A 13695-nucleotide genomic window follows, 5' to 3' on the forward strand; every position below is an offset into this window, starting at 1 on the left:
CTTTTGTGTACTTTATTTCTCCTAAACTTTACAGAAACTCTGTTGAGTGGGCATACATACTGCCCCTTTTGTGCCAGCTTTAAGGGGTTATAGTTCATATGCCATACAATTCATTCACTAACATGTACAAGGTAGTAGATTTCAGTTTTATGTTCACAGAGCTGTGGGACCATGACCTCCATCAATTTTGAAAGGGGTGATAGGAGGGTTTTTTGTTCTCCTGACATGGAGCTCCCAAACCCTTGGGACCTCTGTAGTCCTAAGAGTGTCTAGTATGCTAATGAGAGAACTGGTGGCTGGGGGCCCTAGATAGCTTCAGGATGGGAGCTGGTCTCTAGAAAGACCAAGGCAGGATTAGCGGGTTAGCACTTTCAGCCTTACCTTCCTACACCGCAGAAGGTAGTGGCAGACTTTAATTGAATTGTAGGACCCCCACCTAGTGTTGGAGAGTTGGAGAAGGGGGGTGAAAGAGACACCCATGTTTGTTATTAAAAGCATGAGTAAAAACAGCTCACCTAGGAATATAATTTTTGGGTCATGTGGTAATTTTGTGGTTATCCTCTTGAGGAATTACCAGACTGTTTCCAAAGTGGCTGCACCATTTCACAGTCCCAACAGCAGTGTAAAAAGGATTCAATTTCCCCATATCCTTGTCAACACTTGTTATTACCCATGTTTTGAATTCTAGCCATGCTAGTAGATGTGCGGTGGTATCTCACTGTGGCTTTGATGTGCATTTCCCTAATGAGAGAAGATGATACTGAGCATCTTTTCATGTGCTTCTTGACCACTGTGTATTTTTAGAGAATTGTCTAGTCAAGTCTTTCCTCTATTTTCCATTTGGCTTAACTGTCTTTTTGTTATTGAGTGATGAGAGCTCCTTATATATTCTAGATGCAAGTCCCTTCTCAGATATAATTTTTTAATTAAAAAAATTTTCCAATTCGAAAAAGTTGTCAGCCTGGGTAACATAGCAAGACCTGATCTCTACTAAAAATTAAAAAATTGGGGCTGAGCGCGGTGGCTCACGCCTATAATCCCAGCACTTTGGGAGGCCGAGGTGGGCGGATCACGAGGTCAGAAGATCAAGACCATCCTGGCTGACACGGTGAAACTCCATCTCTAATTAAAAAAATACAAAAAATTAGCCGGGCGTGGTGGCGGGCGCCTGTAGTCCCAGCTACTCGGGAGGCTAAGGCAGAAGAATGGCGTGAACCCGGGAGGTGGAGCTTGCAGTGAGCCAAGATCGCGCCACTGCACTCCAGCCTGGGCGACAGAGCAAGACTCCGTCTCAAAAAAAAAAAATTATTATTTAGCCAGATGTTGGCCGGGTGCAGTGGCTCACGCCTGTAATCCCAGCACTTTGGGAGGCTGAGGCAGGTGGATCACCAGGTCAGGAGATCGAGACCATCCTGGCTAACATGGTGAAACCCTGTCTCTACTAAAAATACAAAAAATTAGCCAGGCGTGGTGGTAGGTGCCTGTAGTCCCAACTACTCGGGAGGCTGAGGCAGGAGAATGGCGTGAACCCGGGAGGCGGAGCTTGCAGTGAGCCGAGATCGTGCCACCGCACTCCAGCCTGGGCAACAGAGCGAGACTCCGTCTCAAAAAAAAGAAAAAAATTAGCCAGATGTGGGCTGGGTGGGGTGTGCCTGTAGTCTCAGCCACTCAGGAAATTGAGGCAGGAAGATTGCTTGAACCCAGGAAGTTTAGGCTGCAGTGAGCTGATTGCACCACTGCAATCCAACCTGGGTGACAGATCAAGACCTTGTCTGTCAAAAACAAACAAACAAAAAACTGTGTTAAAATACACATAATATATGATTTACCATTAAAAAAATCTGCCGTCTTAGCCGGGCACGGTGGCTCTCACCTGTATTCCCACCACTTTGGGAGGCCAAGTTGGGTGGATCACCCGAGGTCAGGAGTTGGAGACCAGCCTGGCCAACATGGTGAAACCCTGTCTCTACTAAAAATACAAAAATTAGCTGGGTGCGGTGGCTCATGCCTGCAATCGCAGCACTTTGGGAGGCCGAGGTGGGCGAATCACCTGAGGTTGGGAGTTCATGACCAGCCTGACCAACATGGAGAAACCCCATCTACTAAAAATACAAAAAAAAAAAAAAAAAAAAAAAATTAGCCGGGTGTGGTGGCACATGCCTGTAATCCCAGCTGCTCGGGAGGCTGAGGCAGGAGAATTGCTTGAACCCAAGAGGCGGAGGTTGCGGTGAGCCCGAGATTGCGCCACTGCACTCTAGTCTGGGCAACAAGAGGGAAACTCCGTCTGAAAAAAAAAAAAAATTAGCTGGGCGTGGTGGCTCACGCCTGTGATCCCAGCTACTCGGGAGGCTGAGGCAGGAAAATCGCTTGAACCTTGGAGGCAGAGGTTGCAGTGAGCCAAGATTGTGACATTGCATTCCAGTATGGGTGACAAGAGCGAAACTCTGTCCCCCCCCAAAAAAAACTGCCCTCTTAACGATATGTGTGTGTATATATATATACGTGTGTGTGTGTATATATATATATATATATAACGATATATATATATATATATCGTTAAGAGGGCAGTTTTTGTTTTGTTTTGATTTTTTTTTTTTTTTGAGACGGAGTCTCGCTCTGTAGCCCAGGCTGGAGTGCAGTGGCCGGATCTCAGCTCACTGCAAGCTCCGCCTCCCGGGTTCACGCCATTCTCCTGCCTCAGCCTCCCGAGTAGCTGGGACTACAGGCGCCCGCCACCTCGCCCGGCTAGTTTTTTGTATTTTTTAGTAGAGACGGGGTTTCACCGTGTTATCCAGGACGGTCTCGATCTCCTGACCTCGTGATCCGCCCGTCTCGGCCTCCCTAAGTGCTGGGATTACAGGCTTGAGCCACCGCGCCGGCCTTGTTTTGATTTTTAAATTGAGACAGGGTGTTACTCTGTCTCCTGGACCGCATGTGGTGGTGCAGTCTCAGTCACTGAGCCTCTACCTCAAGTGATCATCCTGCCTCAGACACCCGAGTAGCTGCGACTACCGGCACGTGCCATCACACCTGGGTAATTTTTGTAGTTTTTGTAGAGACACGATTTGGCCGTGTTGGCCAGGCTGGTCTCAAACTCCTGAGCTCAAGGGGTCTCAAACTCCTGAGCTCAAGGGATCCGCCCATCTCGGTCTGTCTCCCAAAGTGCTGGGATTACAGGTGTGAGTCACAGTGCCTGGCTACCATATATGTATTTGTAGCCATATTTTCTTGCTCTGTCACCCACTACGTCTCACTATGTTTCCTAGGCTCATTTTAATCATTTTTAAATGTCCAGCTCAGTTTTTTTTTTTTTTTTTTGAGATGGAGTCTCCCTCTGTCGCCCAGGCTGGAGTGCAGTGGCACAATCTTGGCTCACTGTAAGCTCCGCCTCCCGGGTTCATGCCGTTCCCCTGCCTCAGCCTCCCTAGTGGCTGGGACTACAGACGCCGGCCACCATGCCCAGCTAATTTTTGTATTTTTAGTAGAGACGGGGTTTCCCGATGTTGGCCAGGATGGTCTTGACCTCGTGATTCGCCTGCCTTGGCCTCCCAAAGTGCTGGGATTACAGGCGTGAGCCACCCTGCCGGTGAAGTCTTGCACTTTCGCCCGGGCTGGAGTGCAGTGGCGCGATCTGGGCTCACTGCAAGCTCTGCCTCCCGGGTTCATGCCATTCCCCTGCCTCAGCCTCCCTAGTTGGGACTACAGGCGCCTGCCACCACGCCCAGCTAATTTTTGTATTTTTAGTAGAGATGGGGTTTCCCGATGTTGGCCAGGATGGTCTTGACCTCGTGATTCGCCTGCCTTGGCCTCCCAAAGTGCTGGGATTACAGGCGTGAGCCACCGCGCCGGCGAAGTTTTGCACTTTCGCCCGGGCTGGAGTGCAATGGCGCGATCTGGGCTCACTGCAAGCTCCGCCTCCCGGGTTCATGACATTCTCCTGCCTCAGTCTCCCGAGTAGCTGGGACTACAGGTGCCCACCACCACGCCCAGCTAATTGTTTGTTTTTGTGTTTTTAGTAGAGACGGGGTTTCACTGTGTTAGCCAGGATGGTCTCAATCTCCTGACCTTATGATCCGCCCGCCTCTGCCTCCCAGAGTGCTGGGATTACAGGCATGAGCCACCGCACCTGGCTCCTTCCCTTCCTTTTGAAGGCTGAATCATGTTCCATTTCATGGATGGACCACATTTTGCTTATCCCATCATCTATGGATGGACATTTGGGTTAATCCCACATTTTAGCTTGTGAATAACGCTGCTATGAACACAGCAGAGACCACGTTTTTAGTTCTTTAGGATATATACCCAGAAGTGGAATTGTTGGATCATATGGCAATTCTATTTTAAATCTTTCAAGAAACGACCATACTGTTTTCCACAGCGGCTATGCCATTTTACATTTCCACCGACAGTGTACATGGGTTCTGGTTTCTTGGCATCTTTGTCAATACTCGTTATTTTCTGTTGTTTTTGATAGTAGCCATCCTAATGGATGTGAAGTGGTGTTTCATTGTGGTTTAGCTTTGCATTTCCCTAATGTTTAGTGATGTTGAGCGTCTTTTCATGTGTTTGTCAACTGTATTTTTTGTTTGTAGAGATGCCTACTCAAGTTCTTTTCTCATTTTTGAATCAGATTTTTTTTTAAACTGAAAATTAAATGTATTGCTAAACTCTTTGTATATTTATTCATATACTTGAACATAGACATGTATAGGTGTAGTGTATATTATGTGCATGTTATATACATATACTTGTGTATCTATGTATCTATGTATATATTTTTCAAATTTTCATCAGTATCCTGAAACTGAAGACTATAGCTTTTGGTGTTTGAGAAAGTCCCTGTGTCCATTTTTGCTTTTATTATTTTTGACGCATAATAATTGTACGTATTTATGAGTATAATGTGGTATTTTGATACATGCATGCAATAGTATGCTTGTTTTTTTTTTATTGTTGCATTTTAGGAGTTCTCTATGTATTCTGGACATTAATCCCTTATCAGATATATGATTTGCAAATAATTTCTCCCATTCTGTGGGATGTTTATACTCTGTTGTTATTTTCTGTTGATGCACACATTTTAAAGTTCTTATGAAATACAATTTGTCTACCTATTTTCTTTTGTTCCTTGTGCCTTTGATGTCATAGCCAAGAAATCATTGCCAAATCCAGTGTTGTAAGGCTTTAGCCTTATGTTTTCTTCTAAGAGTTTTATAGTTTTAGGTTTTACTTTTAGGCTTATGATACATTTTGTTTTGTTTTGTTTTGGTATATGCTCTTAGGTAAAGGTGCAGCTCATTCTTCTGCATGTGAATATCAACCATTTGTTGAAAAGATTGTCTTTCCCCCAGTGAAAGGTCTTTTTTTTTTTTTTGAGACGGTCTCACTCTGTTGCCCAGGCTGGAATGCAGTGGCACGATCTCAGCTCACTGCAACCTCCACCTCCTGGGTTCAAGCCTCAGCCTCCTGAGTAGCTGGGATTACAGGCACGTGCCACCATGCCTGGCTAATTTTTGTATTTTTAGTAGAGACGGGGTTTCACCACATTGGTCAGACTGGTCTTGAACTCCTGACCTTGTGATCCTCCCGCCTTGGTCTCCCACCATGCTGGGATTATAGGTGTGAGTCACTACACCTGGCCGAAAGGTCTTTTTTTTTTTTTTGAGACGGAGTCTTGCTCTGTCGCCCAGGCTGGAGTGCAGTGGCGCGATCTCGGCTCACTGCAAGCTCCGCCTCCCGGGTTCATGCCATTCTCCTGCCTCAGCCTCCCGAGTAGCTGGGACTACAGGCGCCCACAACCGCGCCCGGCTAATTTTTTGTATTTTTAGTAGAGACGGGGTTTCACCGTGGTCTCGATCTCCTGACCTTGTGATCCGCCCGCCTCGGCCTCCCAAAGTGCTGGGATTACAGGCGTGAGCCACCGCGCCCGGCGGCCGAAAGGTCTTTATACCCTTGTTACATAGATAATTTGACCATATATTTAATAATTTGAGTTTATTTCTGGGCTCTCTGTTCTATTGATTCTTATGTCTGTCTTTATGCTAATGCCATACTGTTTTGATTATTGTAGCTTTGTGGTAAGTTTTGAAATCAGAAAGTGTGAATCTTCCAGCTTTGTTCTTTTTCATGATTGTTTAACTATTTCAGATGTGATTTGCAAATGTTTTTTCCACTCACTGGGTTGTCTTTTTACTTTTTCTTCGCTGTGTCGCCCAGGCTAGAGTGCAGTGGCATGATCTCAGCTCACTGCAACCTCGGCCTCCTGGGTTCAAGTGATATCCCTGCCTCAACTTCCCAGGGAGCTAGGACTACAGGGGCACACCACCACACCTGGCTTATTTTTGTATTTTTTTTCCAGCAGAGACAGGGTTTCACCACATTGGCCAGGCTGGTCTCAAACCCCTGACCTCAAGTAATCCACCTACCTCAGCCTCTCAAAGTGCTGGGATCACAGGCATGAGCCACCGTGTCTGGCTGTCTTTTTACTTTTGATGGTTTCTTTTGAAGAACAAAAGTCTTTAATGTGGTAAAGTCCAATTTCTCTTTCTTTTTGGTTCCTTGTGCTTTTGTTGTCATGTCTAAAAAGCCATTGCCAAATGCAAGCGACAAAGATATAGTCTATATTTTCTTTTTTTTTTTTTTTTTTTTTTGGTGAGACGGAGTCTTGCTCTGTTGCCCAGGCTGGAGTAAAGTGGTGTGATCTCGGCTCACTGCAATCCTCGCCTCCTGGGTTCAAGCGATTCTCCTGCCTCAGGCTCCTGAGTAGCTGGGACTACAGGCATGCACCACCATACCCGGCTAATTTTTCTATTTTTAGTAGAGACGGGGTTTCACCAGGTCGGCCAGGCTGGTCTCAAACTCCTGACCTCAAGTGATATGCCCACCTCAGCCTCTCAAATTGCTGGGATTACAGGCCACCACGCCTGGCCTATTTTCTTTAAAATAGGATAGATGCTGTGGCTCACATCTGTAATCCCAGCACTTTGGGAGGTTGAGGTGGGAAGACTGCTTGAGCTCAGGAGTTCAAGACCAGCCTGGGCAACATAGGAAGACCCCATCTCTACAAATTAAAAAAGTTAGCCAGGTGTGGTGGTGCACGCCTGTAGTACCAGCTACTTGGGAGGCTGAGGTGAGAGGATTGCTTGAGCCCGGGAAGTCAAGGCTGCAGTGAAGTGAGTTAGAGACGAGAACACTGCACTGTGGCCTGGGCAACAGAGTGAGACCCTGTCTCAAAAAAAAACAAAGAGTTTTATAGCTTTGGCTCTTAAACCATTTAGGTGTTTGACCTATCTTGAGTTAATTGTTATGTGTGATGTGCGGTAGGGGTCCAGCTCCATTTGCACGTGTGGACACACCTTTTTATAGGCTGGGGAGCAGGCGTTAGAGGTGGAGTTACTTGCTTGCGGTCACAGCTGGCAAGTGGAGGCTGAAGACAGCCGTTGTACCCTTTCTTTGAACTCTTATACCTGAGGGTCATTTATCTCTGATGCTGAGGACAGAAAAAGAAAGCCCTTGAGCAAGCCAGGCACCTGTAATCCCAACACTTTGGGAGGCCGAAGCGGGTGAATCTTGAGGACAGGAGATGGAGACCATCCTGGCTAACACGGTGAAACCCTGTCTCTACTAAAAATACAAAAAATTAGCCAGGCATGATGGTGGGCGCCTGTAGTCCCAGCTACTCGGGAGGCTGAGGCAGGAGAATGGTGTGAACCCGGGAGGTGGAGGTTGCAGTGAGCCGAGATTGCGCCACTGCACTCCAGCCTGGGCAACAGAGCGAGACTCCATCTCAAAAATAAAAAAAAAGCCCTTGAGCAATAATAAAACTAGCACTCTAGGGACATTACTTCTCAGGGGCAGGCCATGCTGTGTGCCTGTCCACATCTGTTTCCCCTCTCCTTGCTGAACACCAGCCCCTGCCCTCCCCAGCCTTTCTGTCCTCCTTCCCTCTTCCTCCCACCAAAGTTCTTCTGTGATTTTAGCCTGCCCCATGGCACATGACAGACTCTTGCTGTCTGGGCCTCCTTGGGGTAGGTCCACACAGGAGACCTTGCTAGGGCCATGCCAGACAGCCCAGATGTCTCTGTGCCCTGCCTTGAACCCTTTGGCCTCAGGGCCAGAAGCTCAGCTGTGGCAGGTCAGGGGCTGGCAGCTGAGCCATGTAAGGCTGGGAGCTTCTCTGAGCCTTGGGTGAGTAAAGGAAACCAAGTCCCTGATTTAGGAGGGCCAGAGCATTCCTCTCGCTGGCTGTGCGCCCATGAGCCGGGGACTATTAGAAGGCCCAATGGTACCTGCCTTTGTGGGACTTGTTGGCTGGGACCTGGGAAGGCCCGTGGTGTGTGTGCTTTGCTGTAAATTGTATCACTGTGGGACTGGACCCTCTGCCCCAGTCTGGCGCTGTCCTGGAGCACCTCGGCCACCAGCAGAGGGCATGCTGGTCATAGACACTGCCCCTCCCTCCCCTCCCGACAATCTCCCACCAGTTCCAATCTCATCTTGAGCCACTACCTCTCAGGCACCCAGGGCTGCTGGCGGAATTAATTTGTACAGTGGTGGCATTGTAGTGAGTGGATGCTTTGGCCTTGTAACTGGTGCCATTGTGGTTTTTTTTTTTTTTTTTTTTTTTTTTTTTTTTTTTTTTTTTTTTTTGAGACGGAGTCCCTCTCTGTTGCCCAGGCTGGAGTGCAGTGGCGCGATCTCGGCTCACTGCAAGCTCCGCCTCCCGGGTTCCCGCCATTCTCCTGCCTTAGCCTCCTGAGCAGCTGGGACTACAGGCGCCCGCCACCATGCCCGGCTAATTTTTGTATTTTTAGTAGAGACGGGGTTTCACTGTGTTAGCCAGGATGGTCTCGATCTCCTGACCTTGTGATCCACCTGTCTCGGCCTCCCAAAGTGCTGGGATTACAGGCTTGAGCTACCACGCCCGGCCTTTTTTTTTTTTTTTTTGAGACAGAGTCTTGTTCTGTCGTGCAGTGGTGCAGTGACACGATCTCAGCTCACTGCAAGCTCCGCCTCCCGGGTTCCCGCCATTCACCTGCCTCAGCCTCCTGAGTAGCTGGGACTACAGGCGCCCGTCACCATGCCCGGCTAATTTTTTTTTTTTTTGAGACGGAGTCTCGCTCTGTGGCCCAGGCTGGAATGCAGTGGCCGGATCTCAGGTCACTGCAAGCTCCGCCTCCCGGGTTCACGCCGTTCTCCTGCCTCAGCCTCCCGAGTAGCTGGGACTACAGGCGCCCGCCACCTCGCCCGGCTAGTTTTTTTTTGTATTTTTTAGTAGAGACGGGGTTTCACTGTATTAGCCAGGATGGTCTCAATCTCCTGACCTTGTGATCCACCCGCCTCGGCCTCCCAAAGTGCTGGGATTACAGGCGTGAGCCACCGCACCCGGCCATTGTTTACAATAAGTGCCAGACTTTGATGTTTGTGTGTTTCTTTGCTGTTTTGTTGCTGTGTTCACTCAGGTGTCGCTTGTATTTGGAACTCAGCTTTCACAATGGAATTGCTTTTGATACTACTCTTTGGCATCTCAAGAAACTACATCCTGCATGATTGATACTCCGTGCTTCCTTTAATGACAGGCAGACCTCACCTTGTCTTGTGCCTTATAAAAGCCAGGCTCTTAGAAGTGGTGACACTCATAAACCAGCCTGAAGCTGCTGAATTGACCCATGTTATCTGACATCTATTAAGATTCTAGTAAGATTCTTTTTTTTTTTTTTTTTTGAGACAGAGTCTTGGTCTGTCACCCAGGCTGGGGTGCAGTGGCACAATCTCGGCTCACTGCAACCTCTACCTCCTGGATTCACGCCATTCTCCTGCCTCAGCCTCCCGAGTAGCTGGGACTATAGGCGCTCACCACTATGCCCGGCTAATTTTTTTTTTTTTTTTGTATTCTTTAGTAGAGACGGGGTTTCACCGTGTTAGCCAGGATGGTCTCGATCTCCTGCCCTTGTGATCCGCCCGCCTCGGCCTCCCAAAGTGCTGGGATTACAGGCGTGAGCCACCACGCCCGGCCCTAGTAAGATTCTTAATACACCCATATCCAGCTTGTTTTGCATTTAGTTGTTTCCAATTACCTACTAAGTTTTTACATTTTATATATATATATATATATATTTTTTTGAGACGGAGTCTCGCTCTGTCCCCCGGCTGGAGTGCAGTGGCGCGATCTCAGCTCACTGCAAGCTCTGCCTCCCGGGTTCCTGCCATTCTCCTGCCTCAGCCTCCCAAGTAGCTGGGACTACAGGCACCCGCCACCGCGCCCGGCTAATTTTTTTGTATTTTTAGTAGAGATGGGGTTTCACCGTGGTCTCGATCTCCTGACCTTGTGATCCGCCCTCCTCGGCCTCCCAAAGTGCTGGGATTACAGGCTTGAGCCACCGCACCCGGCCCTAGTAAGATTCTTAATACACCCGTATCCAGCTTGAATTTTTACTTGATTTTGCGTTTAATTGTTTCCATTTACCTACTAAGTTTTTACATAATATATTTTTTTATTATTTAAATAGAGATGGAGTCTCGCTATGTTGCCCAGGCTGGTCTCAAACTATTGGGCTTAAGTGATCTTCCCGCCTCAGCCTCCCAAAGTGCTAGGATTATAAGCGTGAGCTACCACACCTAGCCTTTACATGTATTTTTTATTTTTTTGGTTTTTTATTATTTATTATTTATTTATTTTTTTTGAGATGGAGTCTCGCTCTGTCGCCCAGGCTGGAGTGCAGTGGCCGGATCTCAGCTCACTGCAAGCTCCACTTCCTGGGTTTATGCCATTCTCCTGCCTCAGCCTCCCGAGTAGCTGGGACTATAGGCACCCGCCACCTCGCCTGGCTAGTTTTTTGTATTTTTTTTAGTAGAGACGGGGTTTCAACATGTTAGCCAGGATGGTCTCGATCTACTGACCTCGTGATCCACCCATCTCGGCCTCCCAAAGTGCTGGGATTACAGGCTTGAGCCACCGCGCCCGGCCTACATGTATTTTTTAATATATTTAATGGAATATAAGATTGATTTAATTGAAGAGTACATTTAGCTTTGTAGAAAACTGCCAAACTGTCTTCCAAAGTGGCTGTGCCATTTTGCATTCTCACCAGCGGTGAATGAGGGCTCCTGTGCGCCTGTGCTCCTCACCAGCATTTGATGTTGTCAGTACTTTGGGTTTAGGCCATTCTGACAGGTATCTTTTTTTTTTATTTGAGTTTTTGTTTCCCCAGAGATCAGAGAGTCTCACTGTCACCCAGGCTGGAGTACAGTGGTGCAGTCTTGGCACACTGCAGCCTCCACCTCCCTGGCTCAAGGGATTCTTGTGCCTCAGTCTCCAAGCAGGGATTACAGGCATGTACCACCAGACCCAGCTAATTTTTGGGGTTTCTCCACGTTGGCCAGGTTGGTCTCCAACTCCTGACCTCAAGTGATCTGGCCGTGTCCACCTCCCAAAGTGCTGGGATTATAGGCATGAGTCACCGCGCGTGGCCTCTTATTGTTGAGTTTTAAGAGTACTTTGTATATTTTAGAAACAAGTTGTTTATCAGATATACGTTTTTTTTTCTTTTTTTTTAATTAGTATTATTATACTTGAAGTTCTAGGGTACATGTGCATAATGTGCAGGTTTGTTACATATGTATACTTGTGCCATGTTGGTGTGCTGCACCCATCAACTCGTCAGCACCCATCAACTCGTCATTTACATCAGGTATAACTCCCCATGCAATCCCTCCCCTCTCCCCCCTCCCCATGATAGGCCCCAGTGTGTGATGTTCCCCTTCCTGAGTCCAAGTGATCTCATTGTTCAGTTCCCACCTATGAGTGAGAACATGCGGTGTTTGGTTTTCTGTTCTTGCGATAGTTTGCTGAGAGAGATACATGTTTTGTAGACATTTTCTTCAGTCCATGGCTTGTCTCCATTATCTTTTTTTTTTTTTTTTTCCGAGGCAGTCTTGCTCTGTTGCCCAGGCTGGAGTGCAGTGGTGCAATCTTGGCTCACTGCAAGCTCCACCTCCTGGGTTCACGCCATTCTCCTGCCTCAGCCTCCTGAGTAGCTGGGACTACAGGCGCCCGCCACCACGCCCAGCTAATTTTTTTTTTTGGGTATTTTTAGTAGAGACGGGGTTTCACCGAGTTAGCCAGGATGGTCTCGATCTCCTGACCTTGTGATCCGCTCACCTCGGCCTCCCAAAGTGCTGGGATTACAGCCGTGAGCCACTGCGCCCGGCCTGGAGCTGAAATCTTAATATCAATAAAGTGGGAACTTCAGCCATGTAACCGATCAGGATGAACAAGGGAAGCCATCGTTTGCAGCAGATGCCAAACTTGGTTTTTCTCCTCTGACTCTTGACGTGGTTATTCCCTTCAACTGGCCGAGACCCAGGGGCTCACTGATGCTGGGGCTTGTCCTGGGTTCGATGGGGGAGTCTGTGGAATAGTGTAGGGTGTCCCAGCCACGGAGAACTCTCAGCTTGGCAGTTCACCCTCCATTTACAGGTGAAGACACTGGGGCCCTCCAGGCGCAGTGACCTAGGGGTGTGTGGCAGGTGGGGCAGGGACCCCAGTAGAGTGCAGACCTTATCTCCTCTGCCATTTCCACCTGCCCCTCATCCACTGTGCGGCCTGCAGGTGGTGCGTGGCAGGGTGTTGGTGCTTGACCTCCAGGATGTTGGGCAAAGCAGAGTCCTTGGACCCCGCACAGTAGTGCTCAGCTTCTCCCCACAGGCCCCACGCCCAGTGTGTTCAGGGCATCTTCCTTGACATCTGGAGAGTGAGACTCAGGGTGGCCGTACTGACCCACTGGCCCCATACTCTGGAAGTCCTCAGGGCCTGCTGGTCTGCCCATTGAGGGGCATGCCTTCAGTCCCCATGGGCCTGTGGGAGGGCTTTAACCAGTGCCTGGTTGGACAGGGCTCTTAGTGACTCCCTAACTAGAGCTCCCAGGGCCATTTGGCCACCTGCCTCCTGCCTCTGTTCCGGCTGAGGGACCTGGGAGCAGCTGCCAGCATGGGGACCAGGCCTCTGTCCTCAGGTGACTTCATTGCCCTTGCTGCTACCTTCCCTTGCAGAATGGCAGAATTCCAGGAAACTTGCCCAGAGTAGGTGCCTCAAGTAGAAACAAGCCCAATGCATTTGCCATGGATATTTGATTCTCTAAAAGTCAGAGGTGGGAGGTGGAAGAGATACTTATTTAAACAGAGTTATACAGGAATAATTTCTATAACTGTACATATGGAAAGTATTCAGTTTGATCAGTTTTGACCTAGACACAGACAGATTTCCTTTCATTACACTTTGCAGGTCCTGCATTTTTTTTTTTTTTTTAGATGGAGTTTCGCTTTTGTGGCCCAGGCTCACTGCAACCTCTGCCTTCTGGATTCAAGCGGTTCTCTTGCCTCAGCCTCCTAAAGAGCTGGGATTACAGGCACCTGCTACCGTGCCCAGCTAATTTTTGTATTTTTAGTAGAGACGGGGTTTCACCATGTTGGTCAGGCTGGTCTTAAACTCCTGGCCTCAGGTGATCCACCCACCTCAGCCTCTCAAAGTGCTTGGATTATAGGCGTGAGCCACTGCACCCAGCCAGGTCCTGCATTTTTTACAAATTGAAAGTTTGGGGCAGGTGTGGTGGCTCACACCTGTAATCCCAGCACTTTGGGAGGCCGAGGCAGGAGGATCACCTGAGGTCAGGAGTTCGAGACCAGCCTGGCCAACATGGC

The 13695-nt window shown here is 48.5% G+C and overlaps 1 protein-coding gene across 2 annotated transcripts in view; it reads left to right on the forward strand.

Moving 5' to 3' along the window:
* LOC105479612 (acyl-CoA thioesterase 7) overlaps positions 1 to 13695 on the forward strand; it is a 134530-nt gene that overhangs the window by 8378 nt on the left and 112457 nt on the right. The gene's annotated exons all lie outside the window — the stretch shown is intronic.

Source organism: Macaca nemestrina, chromosome 1 (assembly GCF_043159975.1).
Source record: "Macaca nemestrina isolate mMacNem1 chromosome 1, mMacNem.hap1, whole genome shotgun sequence".
Classification (NCBI taxonomy): Eukaryota; Metazoa; Chordata; class Mammalia; order Primates; family Cercopithecidae; genus Macaca; species Macaca nemestrina.